Source organism: Tamandua tetradactyla, chromosome 5, assembly GCF_023851605.1.
Source record: "Tamandua tetradactyla isolate mTamTet1 chromosome 5, mTamTet1.pri, whole genome shotgun sequence".
In the NCBI taxonomy this organism is placed as follows: Eukaryota; Metazoa; Chordata; class Mammalia; order Pilosa; family Myrmecophagidae; genus Tamandua; species Tamandua tetradactyla.
In genome coordinates, this window is record NC_135331.1 from 74,507,486 (window position 1) to 74,530,077 (window position 22,592).

Consider the following 22,592-nt stretch of genomic DNA (forward strand, 5'->3'; position numbering starts at 1 on the left):
CTAGCCTTCAAGCCTGGGCTCTAGACAGGTCCACCTCTCATGTTATTGATGGATTCATAAAGAAGAAAAAAACCAGAGCATACATACACAAGGTCTGATAGCTAAAAATGCACATTTTTTAAAAAAAGAAAAGATTGGGCTGTGCCCTATTCCTACATAGGATCAATCCCATTCAATTGGTGATATAAACGAAAATGTAAGTCATTTTTAAAAAATGTCTTTCCACATTTTCAGTTCATTTCAGTTCTTCAATTCTTACCAAAGAGCCTATAATTGTTTCTTTGTCTAGATTAAATTCGCCAAGAAACTTGGATTCTGAGTAAATAAAAATAGTGCCAAGGATTGGATGGTGAAAGAGGAAATGGGCCAGAACAAGAACTCAATTCTCTTGTTTCATGGACTTTCAGCCAATGGTCATAGAGAAAGAGGTACCTGGAGCTCCCGGGGCAAGATACAAGGTTTCTAAAGCTGAGAATCTTTTTGGTTTGTATTTTCCTGCTGGCATTTTACAGTATACGTTTACACATATTTGAATTTTTCATTTCCATTTGAAGCAAGTGATTGAGCATGTCTGCTTTATTGCAGGTTTTTATTTTCACTAAAACTTTCTCAGCTGGGTCTCTCTTGGCTGCTTTTGAAATTACATCAGCAGAATGAGTTGCATGAGGACATCTCCCCATCTACCTCAGTCCCCAGTGCCTCTCAGAGCCCAGGACAAGAGAAAGCAGTGAGGTCCCTGGATTCAGATGGAGTGTTTATTATCCAGCACTTGGTTTACTGAATTGGGTAGGTAAAATAAAGTCTGTTGGTTTGGGCAAGGACTATTCATTTTTTTTCCTTTCTGTAGTATAAAATGACTCTAAGTATAAGACCTGGAATAAAACATTGTTAGAAGAAAACAGTAAAGCCACATAAAAGGAAAGAGCACAGTTCAACAAAACATTCTCTAAAACCATATACGATTGAGAATGTAAATGCCGGGTCTTACAGATATTTGTCTATTCTATATGTACTCCACATCCAACATATATTTTCTAAACACTGCACTTTGAATTGGCATGAAAGCTCTTGTTTACTGGTTATTAAACAATGCTGCATCAAAGAAGTATAGGCTTTCTTTAAGCATGTGTCTGTTTATTTTTCAAGTGCAACATTGCCATCTACAGGAAAGGAAATAGCAAAAATTCACCACACCTTTTAGGATATATTTGTAATCAAAACTAGAAACACTGATTTGAAAATGTATGTGTCCAAAATCAGTGATCATCCTTCCAGATACTGGTATCTTAGAAATTATTTCATAATCTCATAACTCACTAAAAACATTTAAAGACTGCATTGAGACAACGGCCCATTGTCATAAGCTTCTTTGTTTTGGGGAGCTTCATTGAGGTTTCCTCAGAGGCACTGTTGTGATAAACGTGAAGTTGCTGAGAGAAAAGCTAATATCAGAATGAGGTTTTTATTTGGTTAAATTAAAGATCAAGCTTTGTTCTGACACCAGGTTCTCTTGATGTTAGATGGGTGTGTATTATCTAAACTTCCTCAGAGATTTCAAATAACAAATAGAGCAGAGTCTTTCTCCCAGTATAAGGAGGCTGCTGACATCTGAGATTGTTTTATTAGTCTAATAATTGAATCAGACTTCCTAAAATCCAGATGATGTGACACTCAACCCAATCTGCAAATGAGGAAACAGAAGGTAAGTAAGGTGCTGATGTTCAAAATATTAGCACATTGTCTGATTATCTTATTTTAGTAAAAGAGAAAGGAAGGAACAAAGAAAGAAAATACAACTCACCTTCTTTGTGACATACAGACTAAAATAAGGTTATGAAAAAATATATAGAACATACAAATGGTATTAAGAAGCTGTTTTTGACCATTCAGTGTGGCCTCAGTTGAGTTGAAATTGGAATTACAAGATTCATTTTAAAAAGCTTGGATGTTTCAGGAAAAGCTATTGCAATTTCCTAGTACATTTTTAATCTCCTTTCCTGGAGATATTTAATGCTAGGATGTATAATTAGTTCTCTGTAATTCCTTAATTGTGGTTCGTCTAGAGACCAGAGGATGGATTTGATGCCAATCAGTACATCCCTACATTCTCATGATTTTTAAATCAACTCTCAGAGTAAAGAATGGATATATTGTTGTTTTGTTTTGATTTTACTATTATTACTTTTATTTTTTTCTCTATATTAACATTCTATATCTTTTTCGGTTATGTTGCTAGTTCTTCTAAACCAATGCAAATGTACTAAGAAATGATGATCATGCATCTATGTGATGATGTTAAGAATTAATGATTGCATGTGTAGAATGGTATGATCTCTAAATGTTGGGTTAATTTCTTTTTTTCCGTTAATTAAAAAAACCAAAAAAAAAGAGAAGGGATAATTGGAGATGAAGGGATACAGACTGTACAACGGGACTGGATATAAAAACTCAGAAATGGACAGCACAATACTACCCAATTGTAATGCAATTATGTTAAAACACTGAATGAAGCTGCATGTGAGGTATAGGTTTTTTGTTTTTGTTTTTTTGTTTTGTTTTGTTTTGTTTTTGTTTTTTTTCTTTCTATTATTGTTTTAATTCTTATTCTGTTGTCTTTTTGTTTCTTTTTCTGAATCGATGCAAATGTACTAAGAAATGATGAATATGCAACTATGTGATGTTATTGAGAATTGCTGATTGTACATGTAGATTGGAATGATTTCTAATTGTTTTGTTAATTCTTTTTTTAATTAATAAAAAAAAAAAAAGAATGGATATAATATAAATTAAAGCCATCTCAGTCATATAAAAGTATACAAAATGAAGTTTACTTTGTTACCACAATATAAACTATAAAGTAGCCTAAAAAAATAGTGGGGCTTTGGTGGCAAAGAAAAAGCCTCATTAAAATGAGAAAACAGTATGGAAAAAAAAAATCAGAATTGGTGTTTCGCTTGAAATGTTTACTTTTTCAGCCACACATTCAACATATCCTTTGGGTGCATGAATCAAGTTTAAAGCAAATGATGTAAGAAAAAATCCTAGCTGCAAAAACACACTCATTTTATCTGTAGTCCATCTAAATACAGTAAACAAACAGGGAACGAAATATTTCCACAGACTAAACAAGTAGCTCTTGATGTAGAAGCAATTATTTGGACTAAGGCGCCAATCTTTACCTGAAGCCCAGTAAGGCTATCCCCTTCAAAAAGCAATTTACATATCATCTTTTGCTAACAATACGCGTAGGACAACCACTTTATGGCAACTGCTTTCTTCAAGCTCCCCAGTGGCCTCAACATTGACAAATTCAATGAGTGGTTCTCAGTCCTCATCTTACTTTAAAGCTGAGCTTTAAACATTTTTCCTTTCTTCACAAAGTGTTGTCTCCACTTGGCTTCAAGAACATAACATTCTCCTAGTTTTCCTTCCAAATCACTTGCCACCTTTTTCTACCTCTTTTGCTGCATCCTCTTCCTCTTTCCCGTCCCTGATTGCTGGTATGCTGCTCCAGAATCAGTCCTTAAACCTCCTCTCTTCTCCATCTACACTGAATATCTACCTTATTTCATCCAGCCCATGCTTTAAACATCATCTTTATGACCACATGTACAACTCTAGCCCCACATGTTACCTCACCTATAGATTCTTAAGTCCAACTTGACATCTCCGGTTTGATAGCTATTGAGTATCTCATGGTTTGATTATTTTCTATCCCATACCTGAACGTTTTTTAGGGTTCCCCATTCTAGTAAATACCATTCTAATTCATATGTTGCTGAAGCCAAAATATTAGAACATCTTTAACTCCTAAATCTCCTACTCCATTTCCTCATCAAATTCATCAACAAATCTAGTTGCTTATACCTTCAAAATGTATCATAAAGCCCATAAGTTTTTACCACTTCTACCATGACAATCCTATTCCAAGACACCACCATCTCTTATTTGGACCATGGCAAGAGCTCCCAATTGGCCTCTTGCTTCCCTGTGTCCCCCTAATGCCTCTCACACAGCAACCAGAGATGAATCTTGATAAAGCCAACTTAGATCCCATTATCCTTTGTTCAAATCTTCAATGCCTTCCCATTACAATTAGAGCAAAATCCCATGGCCTTACATATTTCCAGAGTCTAACTCAGAGGAGCAGGAGGTAAAAAAGTATTTGCAAAGTCCCCTTGAGGGAATGGCGAGAAAGGGAGAAAATCCGACTTCCCCAAGTGGAGAATTCTTGATATTCTCACAAGCAGTGAGGACAACCAAAGCAATAGGGTGAGCCCTCAGTCTTGGGGTTTGTTCATATGAAACTTAACCCACAAAGGATAGGGTAAGCCTACTTACAATTAGGCCTAAGAGTCACCCCCAAGAGAACCTCTTTTGCTGCTCAGAGGTGGCCTCTCTCTCCAGCCAACACAACAAGCAAGCTCACCACCCTCCCCCAAGAGCCTGCATTTTTAACAATTGCTATAGATGATTCATGGAGGGTCACACTTTGATAAACCCGGTGCAGAAAAGTCTTTGGTATTGCTGATCAGAGATGAAATGGGGAAGGCCTCCAACTTCCTTTCAATTATTTCCATTTTGCTTTAATCTCTTTTATATTAGAACCTGCAGTTTTTTGTAAACCATCAACTTAACCAATCCTGTGCCCTTTGATTTTAGCTGTAAGATCATGACTTTAAATATGAAATCAGATGTGCTTAGAGGTTGCTCAATAAACATTTTATTTGGTGGAAAAAATATCCATGGCCTGTGATAGTTCATATGCTGTTGCCTCCCCGATATTTCTTTTTCCTCATCTCTGGCTTCTGCTCTGTCTTTCATTCTCAGGCTTCAACCACCCTGGCTTCCTTGCCTCTGAGCACACCAAACATTCTTTCAACTCAAGGCCCTTGTGACTTGCTCTTCTCTGCCTAAAAGGCTAATTTCACTGATAATGCAATAGTCCACTCCTCTTATTTCAGGATTCTGCTCAAATGTTTTCTCCCTAGAGAAGACTTCCCTTGATCACCCTGTCTAACAGAGAAGATTAGCATGGCCCCTGCGCAAGGATGACACGCAAATTTGTGAAGCATTCCATATTTTTTTAAATATAAATAAACAAATAAATAAAATAGGAGCACCCATTGTTCCCTACTTCCTCACTGTTTTTTTTCTACATGGCACTAATGTCTACCTGACATTATGTTATGCATTGCAATATTATTGTAACTATTATTTATTATTATCTATCCTCCCTTAGAATTTAAGCAAAATGAGTCCAAGTACATTGTCACTTCTGTATTTCTAGAGTCCAGAATAGTACCTGGCACGAGTAAGCAATCAATGAATATTTATGAATCAATCTGTAATTAATTAATGGATACGAAGAGTGTATAAGTGAGGGGTTGGGATGGTTAAGAAAATCATCCCAGTAGTAGAATATGTAACCAGATTTCCTTACATATCTCTATGAGTAGAGCTCATAAGAAGGAGGTGACAAAAAGAGGGTCCACCGTCCATGCTTTACCACATTTACCATGCTTTAAGTCTTCCAAATATACCATCAAGATCAGTGTTCACACATGATAGATGTGTAACTGGCTTAGAATTGATTTAGGAGGGTCTTCATATCACAAAGACCTCTGCACTCTATTTTCCACCCTCCTAATTTCTAGCCCAGTAACAAAGGTTCTCCTGAGATTGCTAACCATGTCCAATGTCATAGGAAATTGATTTCTTCCCCATTGTTGACTCGACTGAGGAATGAAAGAAGCAACACATTTGCTGGAAGTTAAATTTAAAACCTCTGTGAGGCTCAGGGAAGTGAATAGTCTTCCCATGGATGTTCATGAGAAGAATGCATGAGTGGTCACATCTGATCTTTAAAAGGGTTAAAAAGAGACAGGAAGCATACCAGTTTCTCTCTCCTATGTTCTTTTGCAATTTTTTAAAAATCATTTCATCACTTTCAATTTTGTGATCTATACTAATTCCAAAACATATTTTATGGAATGTAATATCACAAAACTGTTCTATGAAAAAAAAAAAGGCATTATTTGAGGTCAAATAATGGAAAAACAGTGAATTACATCCCCCTCTAGGAGAAACACAGAGTACAGAAGCAGATTAAAGTTTCTGAGAATTCCTTAAGAAGCCCACTTAATTTCGTTGAATTAAAGTTCTTTTGACTACAAATGTGGAAATTCTTCAAACATACTTTGGAAAACCTGAAACTACAAGATACTGATTAGGTAGCCTGGGACTCATGTGGCAAATTGGTGCAGATTTCAGATTCCCTCCAGAGTAAGTTGACTAATTATTTTTTTAATGTATTAAACAAAGTCACTGTTCCATATGTGGATATTTGAAAATGTGCAGAAATAGACTCAAAGTCTCTTTCAACCTTATAAATCTTTAAGAAATGTATGACCGCTTGCAGTGTATTTTGAGTAAAGTCACAACTGTTTCTTCTTGTGTGAGTATCTGAGGCATTTTATTTGTAAAATAAAACATCTGTGAGACAAACAGAATCACCTAAGTCTTCCAAATATACCATAAAAGCATCAAAATGCAATTCTGATGTTAAAAGAAAAACTACTATAGAAGTTATTTGCTTTGAGAGATATTTAGAAAAAGGTAAATTAGAGAAATCAATATTTGTAGAAACATAGAGATGTCATTGGCTGATAATTCTAGTGAAATAATCAGACTGAAAGTCTGACCCTTGAGTTAAGTAAAACAATGTGCTGAGTTTCATTTTAAAAAGATGGGGTAGAAAATTGTGGAGATAAATGGACGTTCCATGAAGCTAAGAAAAAGTTTTAGAAAGATCACATCCAATTATCTCAAAGGAATTGCTATGATCAGGAATGCCAAGAAACTAGAACAATTTCTGACCTTTCAAAACAATGAGTATATAGATATGTCCACATAACTTTAATATTTGCTGCCTTCTAAGCACATTCCTGTCTACCCCCAGCTGTATGTACGTTAAACGAGAAATATAGCAATGGAAATTCAGACAAGGAAGTTGCTCACAGTAGAACACAAATCTTTGAGTCTAGTCCAGGATGCACTTATTTTAGGCATGTGTGTGGGAGGGAGGGAGAGGTTGCAGGAAAGAATGCATTATCTCCATTTCTTCATGCAGTCACCTTTTTTTTTATTCAATACACATGTTTTGAAGAGAAGATATCAGTATATTACTAGATTTTGGGGAATAAACTTTGTCAGAACCTGGCAAGAGAGGTAGAGAAATCACTAGAATACACATTAGAAAGTGAAATGTACAATTAACCAGTAAGTAGGGGACGACTAGAACACTGACGGGCTGTTTCTCCAGAAGCAACTGATGGAGGCATAGCTTTGATATAGCTGATGTGTGGCGTCTCAGAGGGACTCCTCTCCATTTCTTATTCACTCGTCTCAGCTGTCAGAGGTTAGATACAGGTCAAAATGTGAACCTAGTAAAAATTTATCTTCCAAACCTCATGATTCTTTCCTCAAACCAGATACACAAGTTGTTTTAGACCCTTAATCCACGCATTGAGGACTTTCAATATGAGTGCTAGGTAAACCAAGAGGTAAAGGGTGATTAAGGCATTAACAAAGAAAGTATACCAAAAGAAAAAAAAATTATGAATTTAATAGTTCATATATATTTTAAAGCACAGAGTAGTTAACATGGAGGAGGAAAAGCAAAGAGTTTCGGATATACATGTGTCCATATACATATTATATATATTCATACACACACATATACATATCTTAAATTAGGCGTTGTGTTTTATCCAAAATTGCATCCTGAAGAGCCAGGTATAAATTTTCCATTATTAACTAAATTGTTTCACAATAAGAAATGGTCCTCACCACCTAATACTATACATTAAACCTTGTAACCAACTCACATGTTCGACAGAGGAGTGCTACAGTAAATATCGTTATATACAAAAACTGAATAATATTATAAAGGAGTACCATTTGAGAGTCAGTCTAGAAAACTAAAGCCCCTTTAGGTATCTCAATCAGAAAAGATTAGGTGCCTACAAAATTCTTGGAGGGATTGGATAAATCAAGAAGCCACCACTGGACTACTAACTACTCCAAGGTCATACCACTCTGTCTAGAAACCAGGGATGAAAAAATACGTGATTCTGCCCCTTCTATATCCACAAACCTGGTGCCTACATACTAGAAATTGGGTCTTAAACACCTAAACATGTCCACCTGATTTACAGCATCACAGGCCACCGCAGAAGCCAGGAGAGGGTCTGGCCGAACTTCTGTCTCCTAAATTTAATATGAGCACATTTTACAGGTAGAACCTATATCATAACCAGAACCATAACAGGAAGGGGTCCTGGGACCCAAACCCCCACAGTGCAGGAAAGAACACTGAAAGCAACAGGAATGAATGCTGTGTACCAAGAAGCAGCTTCCAACACAGGAGCCTTTCAAAATTATGTTGTAGAAGACCCACTATTGGCAATAAAAAAGTTCAGTTTATACTGATTTACCAAAATCATGTTTCTAAACAGAATGCAATAGTATGTTCCGTTCTTAATTACAATTTTAGAGGAGAATTAAAAATCCACTGCTTTTGACATTCTTGTATATACAAACCATACGTGACTAATCTTGGCAGAAGAAAGAAAGAATAAAACTTTGTTCTCAACTTCTCCTTTCGGATACTTGTCTTAAGAGAAAGGGAAGAGTTTAGCCCACTCTTCTACCAACTTAGGAACAAACTGAAATACTATAACTTTTTCTGATTCATTTATTTTTTCATTCAACAAATAATTATTGGCACCTTACCATATACAAGGCTTTTTCAAATAAACTTGACAATTGTGCTTCCATTAAATTGACTTGCTTTCTTACTACAAGGATTTAAACTCATTTTACTGCAAGGATATCCATCAGTTATGCAAGTAAGGCAATAATTATTTAAAATATAGATTAGTTTGCATATTTTTCAGTCAGTGGCTTAGCTGAGACCCTTGAAGATTAGTCAAAGTAAAATAGTTATAAAGAAATTTTATAAATGGCATAATAGAAATTTCTGAGAGTGGAAAAACTTGGGAATGAGAAATAGGAAAAAGGTAAGACACGGCAAGAAACCACTTATGAGATGTAAAAGCATTCAAAGGTTATAGTAATAAGTATTTTACTCTTATGTCCTTTGAAACCTATATAGAGAAGTTGCTTTTTCATAAAGGATCTCCTGGAGCATTTTCATTCTTGATATGTAAGAGGCCTGGGTTTTAAAGGAGAGACTAAGAGAGAAGGGAAAAAAGAAAGGGAAAAGGCAGTTTATCTACAGGAAGGGTGACCATAGGAACTGCTTTCCCTGGGAAAGATGGTTTATACCTCTAGTGCTATGTAATTATTAATTGTGACCCCTTTTACTTTCAAAAGCCTTCCAGTCTGAGAGATAAATTATAAGGTCATTCTAATTGGTGACAGGAATAAAGAACTATGATTATAAATAACAATAAATTAATGCCGTATTTAATGGTACATGCAGGGAGTGAAAAATTTAGAGGCATGTAAACTCTGAAATTAGGTCAGGTGCCAAAAGGAAAGCATTATAAACCTACCAAATGGAATGATAAAATGCAAGTCAACAGACAAAGGTCACTTTATAGTCCTTCATTAAATAACATTGGATTTTATCTCCTCTCATCTTTAATTCTTTACCAAACCAATTGAGATATGAGTACTTCTCGTTTACCATAAATCAACAGCATGAAGAGTTATCAGTAAGTCATACTGCTCAACCTCTTTCAAATAGCCTTAAACTCAAATTTTCTAAGGTAAATGCTAGCATTTGCAGGTGTAGACCCCCTGAAACCACTTCTTCTTTTGCTTCTCCATCATCAGGCTTTCTTACCTGATCATCTATTGAGACCTTTACTTCTCCATGTCCCTCGTAGCTCTTGCTCATCTACCCAACCTTTAAATTTTGGCCATCTTAAATGTATAAAAGACATACCAGGGAAAACTGAGTAGCTATGAGTATGAATTAGGAATGATTTATGTTAATGAATTATTATCAATTTCTTAGTTTTAATAATGGTATTATAGTTAGGTAGGTCCTTTGTTTTAGGAGACACCTGATGAACATTTTAATAGTAAAGTGTTATGATGTTTGCAATTTATTTTGAAATATTTCAGAGAAAGGTGTATAAGTGGATATAGAGTAGATGCAGGATATTTGAGGATTTGTTAAAATCTAGGTCTTGTCACTCTGCAAAAGAACTTTAATAATGCTGACTAATTTAATACTCACAATATTCCTCTGAGTCAGGTCTATTGCTGTCCTCCTTTTATAGACGAGGAATATGAAGCATAATGAAGTGGAATGACCTGAACAGTTTTCTCTAGATCTTCATGAGAGGCACTGGATCTAAAACCAAGACTGACTTGTTTCAAAAGCAATTCTGTGCTTTCAACAGCTGTTTTATATGCTGAATGCTTGGCTAATGGAGTTTTGACCAGACATACCCAGTTGAAGATGAGGTCTGTCATTTCCAGAATGGTAAGAACCAATTAAGTTCAGCTCCAGTATGCAATCTCATGTTTGGACCCTTTGTTTCCCTGATGTACCAGCTTCTTAGCAAATGTAAAAAGAGGAGGCAGGGTGGGCAACGGTGGCTCAGTGGCAGAGTTCTCGCCTGCCATGCCATAGACCCGGGTTCTAATCCCAGTGCCTGCCCACATAAAAAAATAATAATTAAATTAAATTAAATTAAAAAGGAGACAGCAGTTATGGAAATCATGTAGCTTTCAGCTTAAGCACTAGAGCAGTGGGATATAGTTCATCCAGTCTCAGGAACCTCAAATCCTTGTGAATCACTTCTATTTACCAAGCATTCTTCTATGCATTAGAGATGCAGAGGTAAAGAATTTAAAAATGATTCGGCTGTTACTGATATTATATTCTACTGAGAGATTCAGAAAACAAATAAAATGACTTAATGAGCTCATTAATTAATATTATTTCAGATCATGATAGATACTATGTAGTAAATGAAATAGGACCGTGTGATAACATGACTAAGGATGATGGGAACTGCTAATTGTCCAACAGAATTCCCTTCAATAGAAATAGAGTTGTATGTGGGGCACATGATTGCCCAACTGACTGTATTTTCCATGCTCCCTTGCAACAAGTGTGGCATGTGACTCTGCCCTCGGCAATGGAATAAGGAAGGAAATTACATGGGCCACTGTAGGCTCTGAACGTGAAGATACTGAGCATGCCTCCTCCCATGCACGTTTTCTCCTTCCCATTGGCTAGAAATGGGTTGTAGCAGCAACCCAGCTTCAGTCACGGCAGATCAACAAGATGGAAGGAACCTGGATCTATGAATGACTTCATGGAGTACAGCTGCCCCATAGCCTGGACCAATCACATCAATATTACTATGTGGAAAAGAAATAAACATCTTTGTGGGTCCTTTTTAAAATAGCAGCTTAGCCTTTCTTAACCCAGCAATGGAGGAGGGGTATGTGGGGCGTGCCAGGGTAGGTGCCATAATATTCAGCAGAATGATGATGAAGATGGCATTTGGGAGATGAGATCTGCATGATAGGACCTCAGAATATGTGGGAGTGGAGGACAAAGTTTTAAGTGCATGATAGAGGGAGTCTAGCAAATTCCTATTCAGGATCTGAAGTCTCAAATACTGCATTAGTACCAGAACCACATAATAGTAAACTTTGGGTAGATATTGGAGACCTAGGAAAGACTGAAGTTGGAGCACATGGAGTAAGCACAAGGACAGGCAAGACTTAATGCAAGGATCAGATACTGGTGATCAGAGGGTCTGCTTTGAAGGGTGTCTGGCATCCTTAAGTCAACAGAACAAAAACACGTGAACATGCTGATATTAGAACAAGCAGAAGTAGAAGCTTTGGCAAGCAGCAGGTCAAATACTGAGTGAACTTTTGAGTAATTTAAGTTATTTAGCATGTTTTTTAAATTAAGATACCATATTTGTGTGATGATATCTACTAGAATGACCTTTTCTGGACCTTTTCTTGTTTCCCAGAGTGATAATGTATTACTGATTTTTGCTTTAACAAGTATGGAGAACTGTTTCTTTGTTTTGTCATTCAAGTAGCATCCACCTACCTACACATCGTGTTCTGCACATGCCTGCTATTTCAAGAGGATTCACAAAAGGATGTATAGAAATATGGGAGAAAGGAAAGGGGGGCTTACCACCAAGACAGACTATTGGTATCCAGTGATTTTTAAAGCACTCTTAAGATACATATGAAAATAATTTTTGAAGTGGTCTTAAGACACTTACAGAATGATAGATGAAGGTAGAAATTCAAAAGCCTTTGAGAATAGAGAGCCGAGAATAGAGAGGAGCAGATGAGACAGAATAAAACAAACAGGAAAACACACAAAGAATGTCAGACTTTGAAGTATGTTCCTCAGTCTAGCATTTTTTGCAAACTCATCATTGGGGCATTAGTCTGGAGGAATTAATACAGAACCTGCAGGCAGAAATCAATGGAAGCCCTAGGCAGGAGTGCAGAGCAGAGAGAGATCCTACCACTAAGCTTCATATTTTTACTCTACCATCAGTGAAGATAGAGAAAATATTTGTTATGATGACAGCACCATCTTGTCAAGTCAAGGCCAATGGTCTTAATACCACCCCATCCTATCATGCAGAACTCTGCAAACATTCCTGCTCAGAGGCACCTTTTCACCTTCTATCACTGTGGGGAAAAAAAATTCTCTAAGTTGTCAGAGGGTCTTACAAAATGCTAAGAGATGTAATTTGAGGTGTTTTGGTTGTTGTTCTGCCTCCAGCAACTGTCTCTACATTTGGGACGTGATGTTCTGATGCCTCCCTTCCGCCTGGTCTGAGAAGCAGCAGAGGGTGGCTGGGGGCAGCTCCCTGTTGCTCACATAGGGAGATGCGGGTAAGCTACTTTTGAAGCACCATTACTTTCTGCTAAACTAGCTCATCTCACTCCTCTAATGCAATCTTTTCAAAGCTCCTCATTCCCCTCCAGGTTTAGTAAAATTTCTAAAATGTGGTTTTAAAAGCCCTTTATGCCTTTCTTTCTCTCCCAGCCTCATCTTTTTATATTCTTACCTCACACTGTTGAATTCTGGTTATGCAGAACTACTCAGACATTGTCAGAAAGCAACGAGCACTCTCTCTCTTCCCTGTTCTTTGAATTGCCTTTCTTTTGCTCCAGCTGACTCTCTCCCTCATTCCACAGTTGTCATTTAAATCCCACTTCCTCTGGGGAGCATCTCCCAGCCTCCTCGTGGCACTCTGTTTTTTCCCCATTGCAACATGTGAACATCTCTCATAGAATCACCCTTACATGGCTGCTTCTTCCCTAGCACCATGAGAGCAGAGTTTGTGTCCCATTTACCACTGTGCCATCAGCATCTGACTTAATATTTGGTTTATAGCAGGCAATCAATCAATATTCATTCAGTGAATATGCTTAATTTGAATAAATTAAGTTTTAAAAGATTGTTTTTAGATTGCTAGAAGTGAACTAGAGAATCTTAAATTTTTTAAGGGCTATTTCTCAGTATGTCCAGATATTGTGGCTCCCACATCATACCTCACTTCTCCTTGCTTACTTTTACACGAGCTTTTAAAATGCAGCTCTTTGTTCTGAAAAAGTAAAGTTTGATGTACTTGTTGCTTGACCTTTGGTTAAGTAATTTCATGACACAAGCTTAAGTAACAATTATTAAGATGTGTAAAACCATTTCAGAGAAGATTGCAAGAACTTTACAAGAACCCCTTAATAAAACCTTGCTAAAGGAAAGAAATAGAAATTTTTAAAAAAAATCCTTTTGGTTCATAAGGAATTACCTCTGATTTAATTTAATAGTAGTGATATAATTGACACAAAGTCATAAGGTTAACTACTGAGATACCAAAGAATGCATGTTGAGCATATTTTCTTTTGGGTAAATTTGGCCCAATTCATATATAAATAAACTTTCCAACACACCCTTGGAGAAGCTGATGAAGAGGACTCCAGCTGAGTCAAGACTGATTAGGAGCCACCATGACAAATTCCCATCTTACATGCTTCCTCAGGAAATGTCTGTGGCTTATTCAGGGTTTCTCACATATAATAGAAAGTGATTCACTTTTAAAAGGAAGAAACTGGCATAAAATGAGAGAGGTGGTTTTAGTTTCACCAAACTCAGTTTGCTCTATTTTAGAATAATCCTTCCTTACATAGGAGGATTATTGTATTCATTCAGTCTTTCATTTACGAAGCACCCTCTGCTCAACGCACAAGGTATGTCTCTGTCCTCAAGAGTAGCACTCTGAATTTTTAAAATCATAATTATAATAGTCAGTACTAGAAGGGGACAATGAATTTCATATTATCTACAAGTGCATATTTTTCGATGAATAATCTATTTCTGTGTTTTATACCAACTTTAATTAATATGTATATATATATTATACTCAATGAAATCTAAGTATCTCAACAGCAAGGAATTTATCTTCACTGCTTTTTATCATGCAGTGTTTCCCCAAATTCACCAGGATTCACAGTAATATATTTTACATTGTGACTCAGTAGATATACATACACCTATAAAAAAGTTTCACAAAAGTATACCTATCATTACGCCAACAATACATTCCGATGTTTCCTATTTTGTAATATTTCATTGTAGTCCATTTCATTTTGTTAAAAATGCTACTACCCACTATGTGATGATATTGTGAATTACTGATTATATATGTAGAACGTAATGATCAGAATAGGAATGTTTGCATTTGCTGTGGGTTTTTTCTTGGTATTTAAAAAAATAAAATAAAAAGATAAAAAAATGTTAGTGATCAATGAAAGGGAGGGGTAAAGGGTATGGTATGTATGAATTTTTTTTCTGTTGTCTTTTTATTTCTTTTTCTGAATTGATGCAAATATTCTAAGAAATGATCATGATGATGAATATGCAACTATGTGATAACATTGTGAGTTACTGATTATATATGTAGAATGGAATGATCATGTGTTAAGAACGTTTGAGCTTGCTTGTTGTTATTTTTTTTAATTTAAAAATTAATAAAAAAAGAAAAGTAAAAAAAAAATGCTGCTACCCACTGATGGTTAGTTTCATATGTCAGCTTGCTTGGCTAGGTTATGGTATCCAGTTGTTTGGTCAATCAATCACTGCCCTCATTGTTGCTGTGACAGAATTTTGTGTGCTTAAATCATTAGTCAGAGGATTGCATCTATGGCTGATTACATGTACAATCAACAAAGAGATTGCCCTCAGCAATAAGAGAAATCTCCTCATCCTATCAGTTGGAGTCCTTAAGGGAGAACTGAGGATTTCAGTAGTCAAAAAAAATAATTTTATCTCTACTTTAACCATCTAGCTTCCTGGGGAATTTAATGTCGCCGTCAAGTTTTCACTTGACACCTGCCCCGATGGAATTTGGACTTGCCAATCTCAACAGTTACATGAGCCAATTTATTTAATGTGTTTGTGTGTGTGTGTGTGTGTGTGTGTGTGTGTGTTGCCAGTTCAGCTTTCTGGAGAACCCTAATACATCCAGTAATGAACCACAGCCCACATTTTTAAAAAATACTACTTCACAAGACCTAGAGTAGAATTGGCAGAACATGTTAGGTTTGCAATGACACTTGATACAGTGTAAGAATTAAGAATTCAGGTTCTGCAATGAGGTAAACCTGATTTTCAATGTAGCCTCTATCAATTACTATGTAACCTTGAGCAAGTTACTCAGTAAATGTTAGATTTTTAAAAATGTATCCAAAGGGATGAAAATTAAAAATAATTTGACTTTGGCCAACATGTGATAGGATATAGGAAAAAAAAACTTCAAGTAAAGATTTCACAAACTCTCTAAGTAAATAAATGTATTTCATGAGATAGAGAGATAGTGGAATGAGCTTCCAAGATCTCTTGCAGAAGAAAAAAGCGTTCCATTTAATGTAGTTTAGATATTGCCTGATAAAGAGGAAGATGTAGAAAAATAAAATACACACTATTTTCAAGTTTTCTTCAAGTCTTGTAATTCTATGAATGAAGGTTGGCAAATTAATCAACAGTGAACATCCGGGGCAAAAGTTCCTCCCAATACTGCACCAGAAAGCTAAACCAAGACCTGACAACTAAAGACTGCCGGTAGGGCTAATTTGAATGGAAAATTAGCATCACAATGCATCTTAGCCTAGATTATGTCCACCTTCTCTGTGCCATCTGTGACACCTTGGCAGTATTAACTTCCCCAAACTGTAAAGTAATCTCTCTACCAGTGACCCCTTGGTTTAAGATCTGCCACTCAGGGGATTTTAGGGCCCTTTAGCAAAGCAAGTTTACAGGTTCACTCCCAAACTCTTCCAGATAAACCAGATCATTGATTTTATTTCATCATTTCCCCCACCCAAAAGAGCTCTAGTAACCACAGAATAAGCTGGTAGAGAGACAAGGTCTACAGGGTGCCCAAGGAACCACGACATTTGACTTCTGCAGAAAAAGTTTTCCATCGTCTTCACAAAGTCTTAATGAACCAATTTAATAATCTTCATCTTCATAGCTGAGAAGGCACAGTTGTAAGCCAGCATCTCCAAATCCTAAGGCAGCTAACTGGTGAGGGAATAAAGCTCACTCTCAATACCCGTAGCAACTTGACACTGCAGCTGGCTACAGAGAGAAGCACTGAGGGAGATGATTCCAATGAAGTGTGACCCACTTAACCAAAGACTCTGATATGCAGGCATTGGCCTTATGGACCCACTACCAATGTTGGAGAACAAATAAATGAATGGAAAGAATACAGTTCCACTACATCCACTGAATTAAATAAGCAAATGGCAAGAATTCAGCATGGGGCTATACGACGCATAAGTAATCAGAAACAGACACTGTATGTCCATTCAACTGGAAACAGATTCTGGCTGCTACTTAAAATATCAGCAGGAGTGTCAATCTACCATGTCGCCAACATTTTTTTCAAAATGTTCAGGCAGCCAGATAAATCGCTCTGCGGATTCTTCCTGCTACTTGTAGACTGGCAGTGTTTATAAACAGCTGTTTTAACATCCTCAGAATCCAAGGAAATGTTCCCATCGCACTGACGAGGTTTTACATTCACACATCTAGCAATGGACCATCAGGTCTCTTGTTCAGATGATTGTGTTCTAATGTCTGGGTTATGACAAAAAGCCAATAATCCCTTTTGTGTAGCCCGTGGTACCAAGCGGCAGTAACTCTCACCCTGCCATAATACAAAGGCACTCCAAATAGGTTTTAGCTCCCCGCATCAGGATATTTGCACTGGCATAACAACAAGGACATTGAGTCCTACAAGGCCGTCACTCCCTGGGTCCCGATTCCATTTCTGCTCACTTCTTCACAGAGTGCTCAACTCTACACACACCTGCTCTGGTCCCTGAGCCCTGAACGGACCATGCCCTGCAGTGTCTTTGAGCCTCTGATGAACTATGAGTGTTTTGGATGCCATACATTGTCTTCTTCTCTACCTGGAGGTTGCCCACTTATTTTCATCCCCCAAAGCAATCATCTACTTTGGAAATCTTCATCTCTCCCCCAAGCAGAATTTGGAGCCTTTGTAATATAAACTCTGGACTAGGAGCTTCTTGAAGGAGACACACGTCTGAGATTTGTACCCTCGCTTGTACCCGGTATAGTGTCTGGCTTGTGGTAGGTACACAATAAAAGATTGCCAGGTGTCTAAAAGGTGGAGAATGTGAAGATGCTTGCTATTGTTTCTTTTTACCAAAAGCAGGGTAGGAGGAGGTGTGGGGAGTTTACAAGAAGGAAAGTGAAGGTAGAGGAATATTTTTACTGACTGAATATCATTCGGAGCTTCAGGAAAGATGAGCTTTGTCTTTTCTCTTGCAGCATTTGAGTCATGCTTGGAAGTAACTAGCATTATGAAATGCCACGACATTGTTCTTCTAATATGAGAATTCTAGACTATGACCTATGAATGGATTTCTGGGGATCAGTTTCTGTCCTCAATTGAATTTACAAACAAGTGCATAGTTATCATCTTATTTTTGGAATATTCAAAGCCCAAAAATGACTACAGATGATTATCAATTGTTTCTTAATTTGGACATGCCAGGAAAGCATTGATAATATTTAAGAGAAGTAAAATGATATAGAGAAAAATGTATAAATCATCTTTACTCAATGTAAAGTTACATTCCTTATGCACTTTTTTTTGTATACTTTATGGTAGAGGTCACATTTACCATATACACTTTTATATATTTTTCACTATAATAATAACCAAAATATGTAAGAAGTTAGGAAGTATCTGTTAAATGTTTGCTATTTGTCCAGAAATGTCATATTTGTTCTTAGAAAGCTTGCACTCTGATAAATCAACACAAACTATTATTAAAGAAATTAGAAACCAGAATCGAAGATACTTGCTCTGGTAATTAGTTTCATGTGTTCATTTGTCTAGATTCTGGTGTCCAGTTGCTTGCTCAAGCAAGCACAGACCTAATTGCTAGTAAGGGCATTTCATAGATGGATTTATATCATTTATCATTTGATTACATCTATGCGTGATTGCATCTAGAATCAAAACAGATTGCCTTCAGCATTGAGGGAAGTCTCCTCACCCAATCAGCTGGATCTCTTAAAGTAGAACTGAGGATTTCAGAAGTCAGAAAGAAAAACTTCTGCCTCTTCTTCAGCCAGGCCATTTCTTCTGAGGCATACAATTGCACCTTCATCGGAGGGCCCTATTTCAGAATGCCAGATTTCAGAATCATCTCTTTTTAAGTTTCTGTCATGATACAATTCTATAGTCACTCTCTCTCTCTCTGTCCCCTACTGGTTCCATTTTCCTAGCGAACCCTAACTAATCCTCACATCTGAATGCCATAGGAATCAGACGTGGTCAGGAAGGTTTCTCAGAAGACTGTCTCTCTCCCCATCACACCATAAGAGGGGTGCCTTCTCCCCAGTGAGGCACCTGTCCTGACAGCAATGTTTCGACTAAGTGGCAGTGTAATGAGTGGATACTGACTTAGATTAAAAGGTCTGGTCCAAGTTTTAGGCCCAGCCATTCCTCTTACTAATCGTGTAACCTTGGGCTACTCACTTATTTCTGTGTAGCATTTCACCACTGAGCCCATGAGGACGATATCTCTGTCTAGCCTCCCCCTGACATGTTTACAAGGATCAAACAGCATGAAGTGGGAGAAAGCATTTTCCAAATTATAAATCACTATCCTGTTGGATGTGAAAATGCTATTGGAAGTGATCAAGTTAAGTACACGTAATAGTTTGTGGCAAAGAATACATTTTCCTCAGCCTGCTTTGTTATGCTGGTTTGGTTTTCAGCAATTCAGTCCAAGGCCCTTTATGATCATTTAATAACATTTCTAGTCAAATTTCTCAGACATAACGTTTTATATACAACCAGTGCACGAACGGCAGGCTGGCTGCTAGGATTATTTTCAGAAAAGGGGCAAGAGAAAAACAGTAGCTTCATTCTTGCCAAAAAGCCGGCAGCCTTCCTTGTTAAAGACTCTCCCAGAGGTAGAACATTTCAGCATTCGCCTCATTTTTTCTTTCAAGCTTCTCCCCTGAGCCCTCTGCAGCTTGTCCGTGGTACACAATTTAGAGTCACCTGACCATTTAGGACATGGGATCTGGAGGCAGTAGCAAATGTATGCCACATTCAGGAGGAGCAACATTAGCAAGCACAGAATTTAATATGCTGTGTGCTGCAAAGGATCGGGGGCTTGGACTTTCCATTTCGGCTTACTGGTTAGACTGCAATCTGAACAGGAGCGTGCGGTGATGCAGGGTGCTTGGGCCTTGTCTGTGCCAAGCAGCAGTTTTATCATCGGTAAAGGATACATTAAGTGAACCCCAAGGATAGCATATGTATTGTATTTAGAGGAAGGAGTGAAAATCCGTCATTACCGTGTAATTTAACAGGTTTTCATGCTGTTCTTGAGAAGCTGTAAGCTTAGAGTCCTTTGTTCCAGTTAAAGAGAAAATGGGTCTAGTAAAGAAAGATGGATTTAAAATAGTGGTTACTCATGAAGTAAACTTAAGCGATAAAGGAAAACAAATAAGATAATGGACATAGCCCAGCACATTCAAGGAGTCCCGCATAATTTTGTATTTGCAGAAGAGCATACTTTGGAGATTCTAAGATAGACATCCATTCAAAGGAGTCTTTTTATTGCTTTTGATTACACAACCATTTAGTCCCTCCTTGTCAGTTCCCAGTTTTCTCTTATTAGAGGAGAATTACAATCAGACTTTATGCCAGGAAAGCATAAACTTGAGGAGAGAGAAAGGACAAACAGAATGAGGAAGATGATAAGAAGAAGATGATATATGAGCCAGGATTTCATTATGCAAGTTAAATTTGCACTCCTATGCCAGGGATAAACATAAGCAAAATCTGACTCTCCTCAAATACAAACGATTATAACTTCAATCAACCTTGCAGTCTAGTCATCTTTTCTACTATGCATTTCCTGAATTTGTTCATCAATTCCCTGCCACTAGCCCTATGTTTCAGCTGTTACTTCTATTTATAATATCATCTCTGTTGTTCTATCACCTACTGAAATCTTATCCTCTCTTCACCACCCAGCTCAAGTGCTATCTTCTCAAAAAGTTTTCCCACCGTTGGGAAATAATCAGTCCAGCAAATTGTTTTCAAGTGTAATTTGGCACTTAACACAATATATGTTGTTTAGGACTGTTATTTATGGAAGTGTTAAGGTGCCCCCTACCAAATTATGGGCTGTAAGGTCAGGTGCCATGCCTTAATCATCTTGTGTCTTCAGAGGTGCGGGAACACAGCCCGTGTGCAGTGTACCTCTGTTATGCTGGGATGCAAATAAAGCAGCATACGACTTGTAGCCTTGGAATTTTGACCAACCTGACATGAGAGTAGCTCATGAATCTCCACACTTTTGCTTTCTTTTCCAAGACGGATTGCTATTTTCTCAGCACCAACTCAATCCCCAGTTCCACAGTTACCTCTTCTAATTTTGAAACACTGAATTTCAGTCTTGTGAGTTTGTCAATAACTTCTTTTTAGAGGATTGTCTAACTTAAAATCAGTTCAAATACTGCCAAAATTAATGATATGTATTCTAGACTTTAATTTGTGACTGTGGGAATGCCCACAATCTTTAAATCTTGACCAAGCATTTGTTTTCTTACTTAAAATATTTGTAAATTTATTTAGTGCATGGTTTGTGCTAAAAAATTTACATATACTAACTCAGTTAGTCCTCACAATGACCCTTTGTAGTAATATTATTGTTACTACTTTAAAGATAATGAAAAGTATGGCACAAAGAATCTAAGTAAGTTGCCTAAGGCCTTGCACCTCAAAATAATAAGGCCAGGTTTTGACCTATGGAAATCTGGTTCCACAGTCTATGCATCCAACCACTGCACAATCTGTTCAAATGGAGGAACCCAGTTCTCTAAAACTCTGATACAAATTTAGGGAAACCTGTAGTTGAATTGTAATTGTGTATTATGTCAAAGCTGAGGTGAAGACCTGGGAGTTAAATTCCAGCACCTAGGAATGGTAGATCAACTAGGAGATTACTGCCACCTTGAATGAGAGTGGTTTTCATGGGAATGGAGAGCAATGGACAGATTTAAGAGGTATGTAAATGGTAAACTGATGAGCTATCGGTGATGGATTTGAATGCACTCAATAAACATTTGCTGAATGAATTAATGGATGAGTGCATGAATGAATGCAGGGTGGAAACAAGGAGAATAACTTGGGATGATTACTGAAATCCTTACATATTTGAAAATGGAGACACTGCCAGGGAAGTAAAATAGATGCTAGGTGTATGGATGCCAATCCCCTTTCAGAAACAGAACAGTGAACTCAGCAAGGAGGTACCCTTAATCGAACACAAAATGTGTTCTGCTGGTGGTGTTTTCCATCCAGGGTTTCCAGTGACTGCTTGCGAGGAAGGCTCCTGAACTCTGGTCTTTTAGCAATAATAGTGGTTTAGGTAGTTCCTAGCTCTTGGTCAAAGTTTTCGTTTTATTTGGTCCTGCTTTACTTCATAGGCGAATCTCAGTGGCCTTCCGGTGTAGTATCTGTAGGTTCCATTGGCAGCTGCCAGGGCAGCCCCACAGCTCCCATCGCTTGGTGGCCATACAGTTCAGTACCAATCTCCTGCGCCCTCTAGGGCACAGCCATGATGCTCAGATGCTTCCTTCTCAAATATAATAGTAATGATCCTTTTGGGAAACCATCACCATCATCACCTTTACACACAGTCTGGCTCCCATTATAAACACAGTACACGTAATTCATTTGGGAAAATACGGAAGTAAGAAGAAAATAAAAATCATCTGTAATGCCTCCATTAAAGAAAAAAAATGTTATCTGAAAAAAACAGTGCATAGTCATGGTTAATAGTTTGTTTATTTTAAGAACACTGAGAAACCTATGCCCAAATAAGTAGATATATGCTTCAAAATGAATTATCTGCAGCAGTGCAGACTTAGAATGAATGGTTGAGTAAGTAGGTGGTACACTTGGATGTGGAAAGATGAAATAGGAGTC

At 37.3% G+C, this 22,592-nt stretch overlaps 1 pseudogene; it reads left to right on the top strand.

The window, feature by feature from the left end:
* Nucleotides 1–5,016: 5,016 nt before the first annotated feature.
* LOC143685392 (U6 spliceosomal RNA) lies at nt 5,017–5,086 on the top strand (annotated as a pseudogene).
* Nucleotides 5,087–22,592: the final 17,506 nt, after the last annotated feature.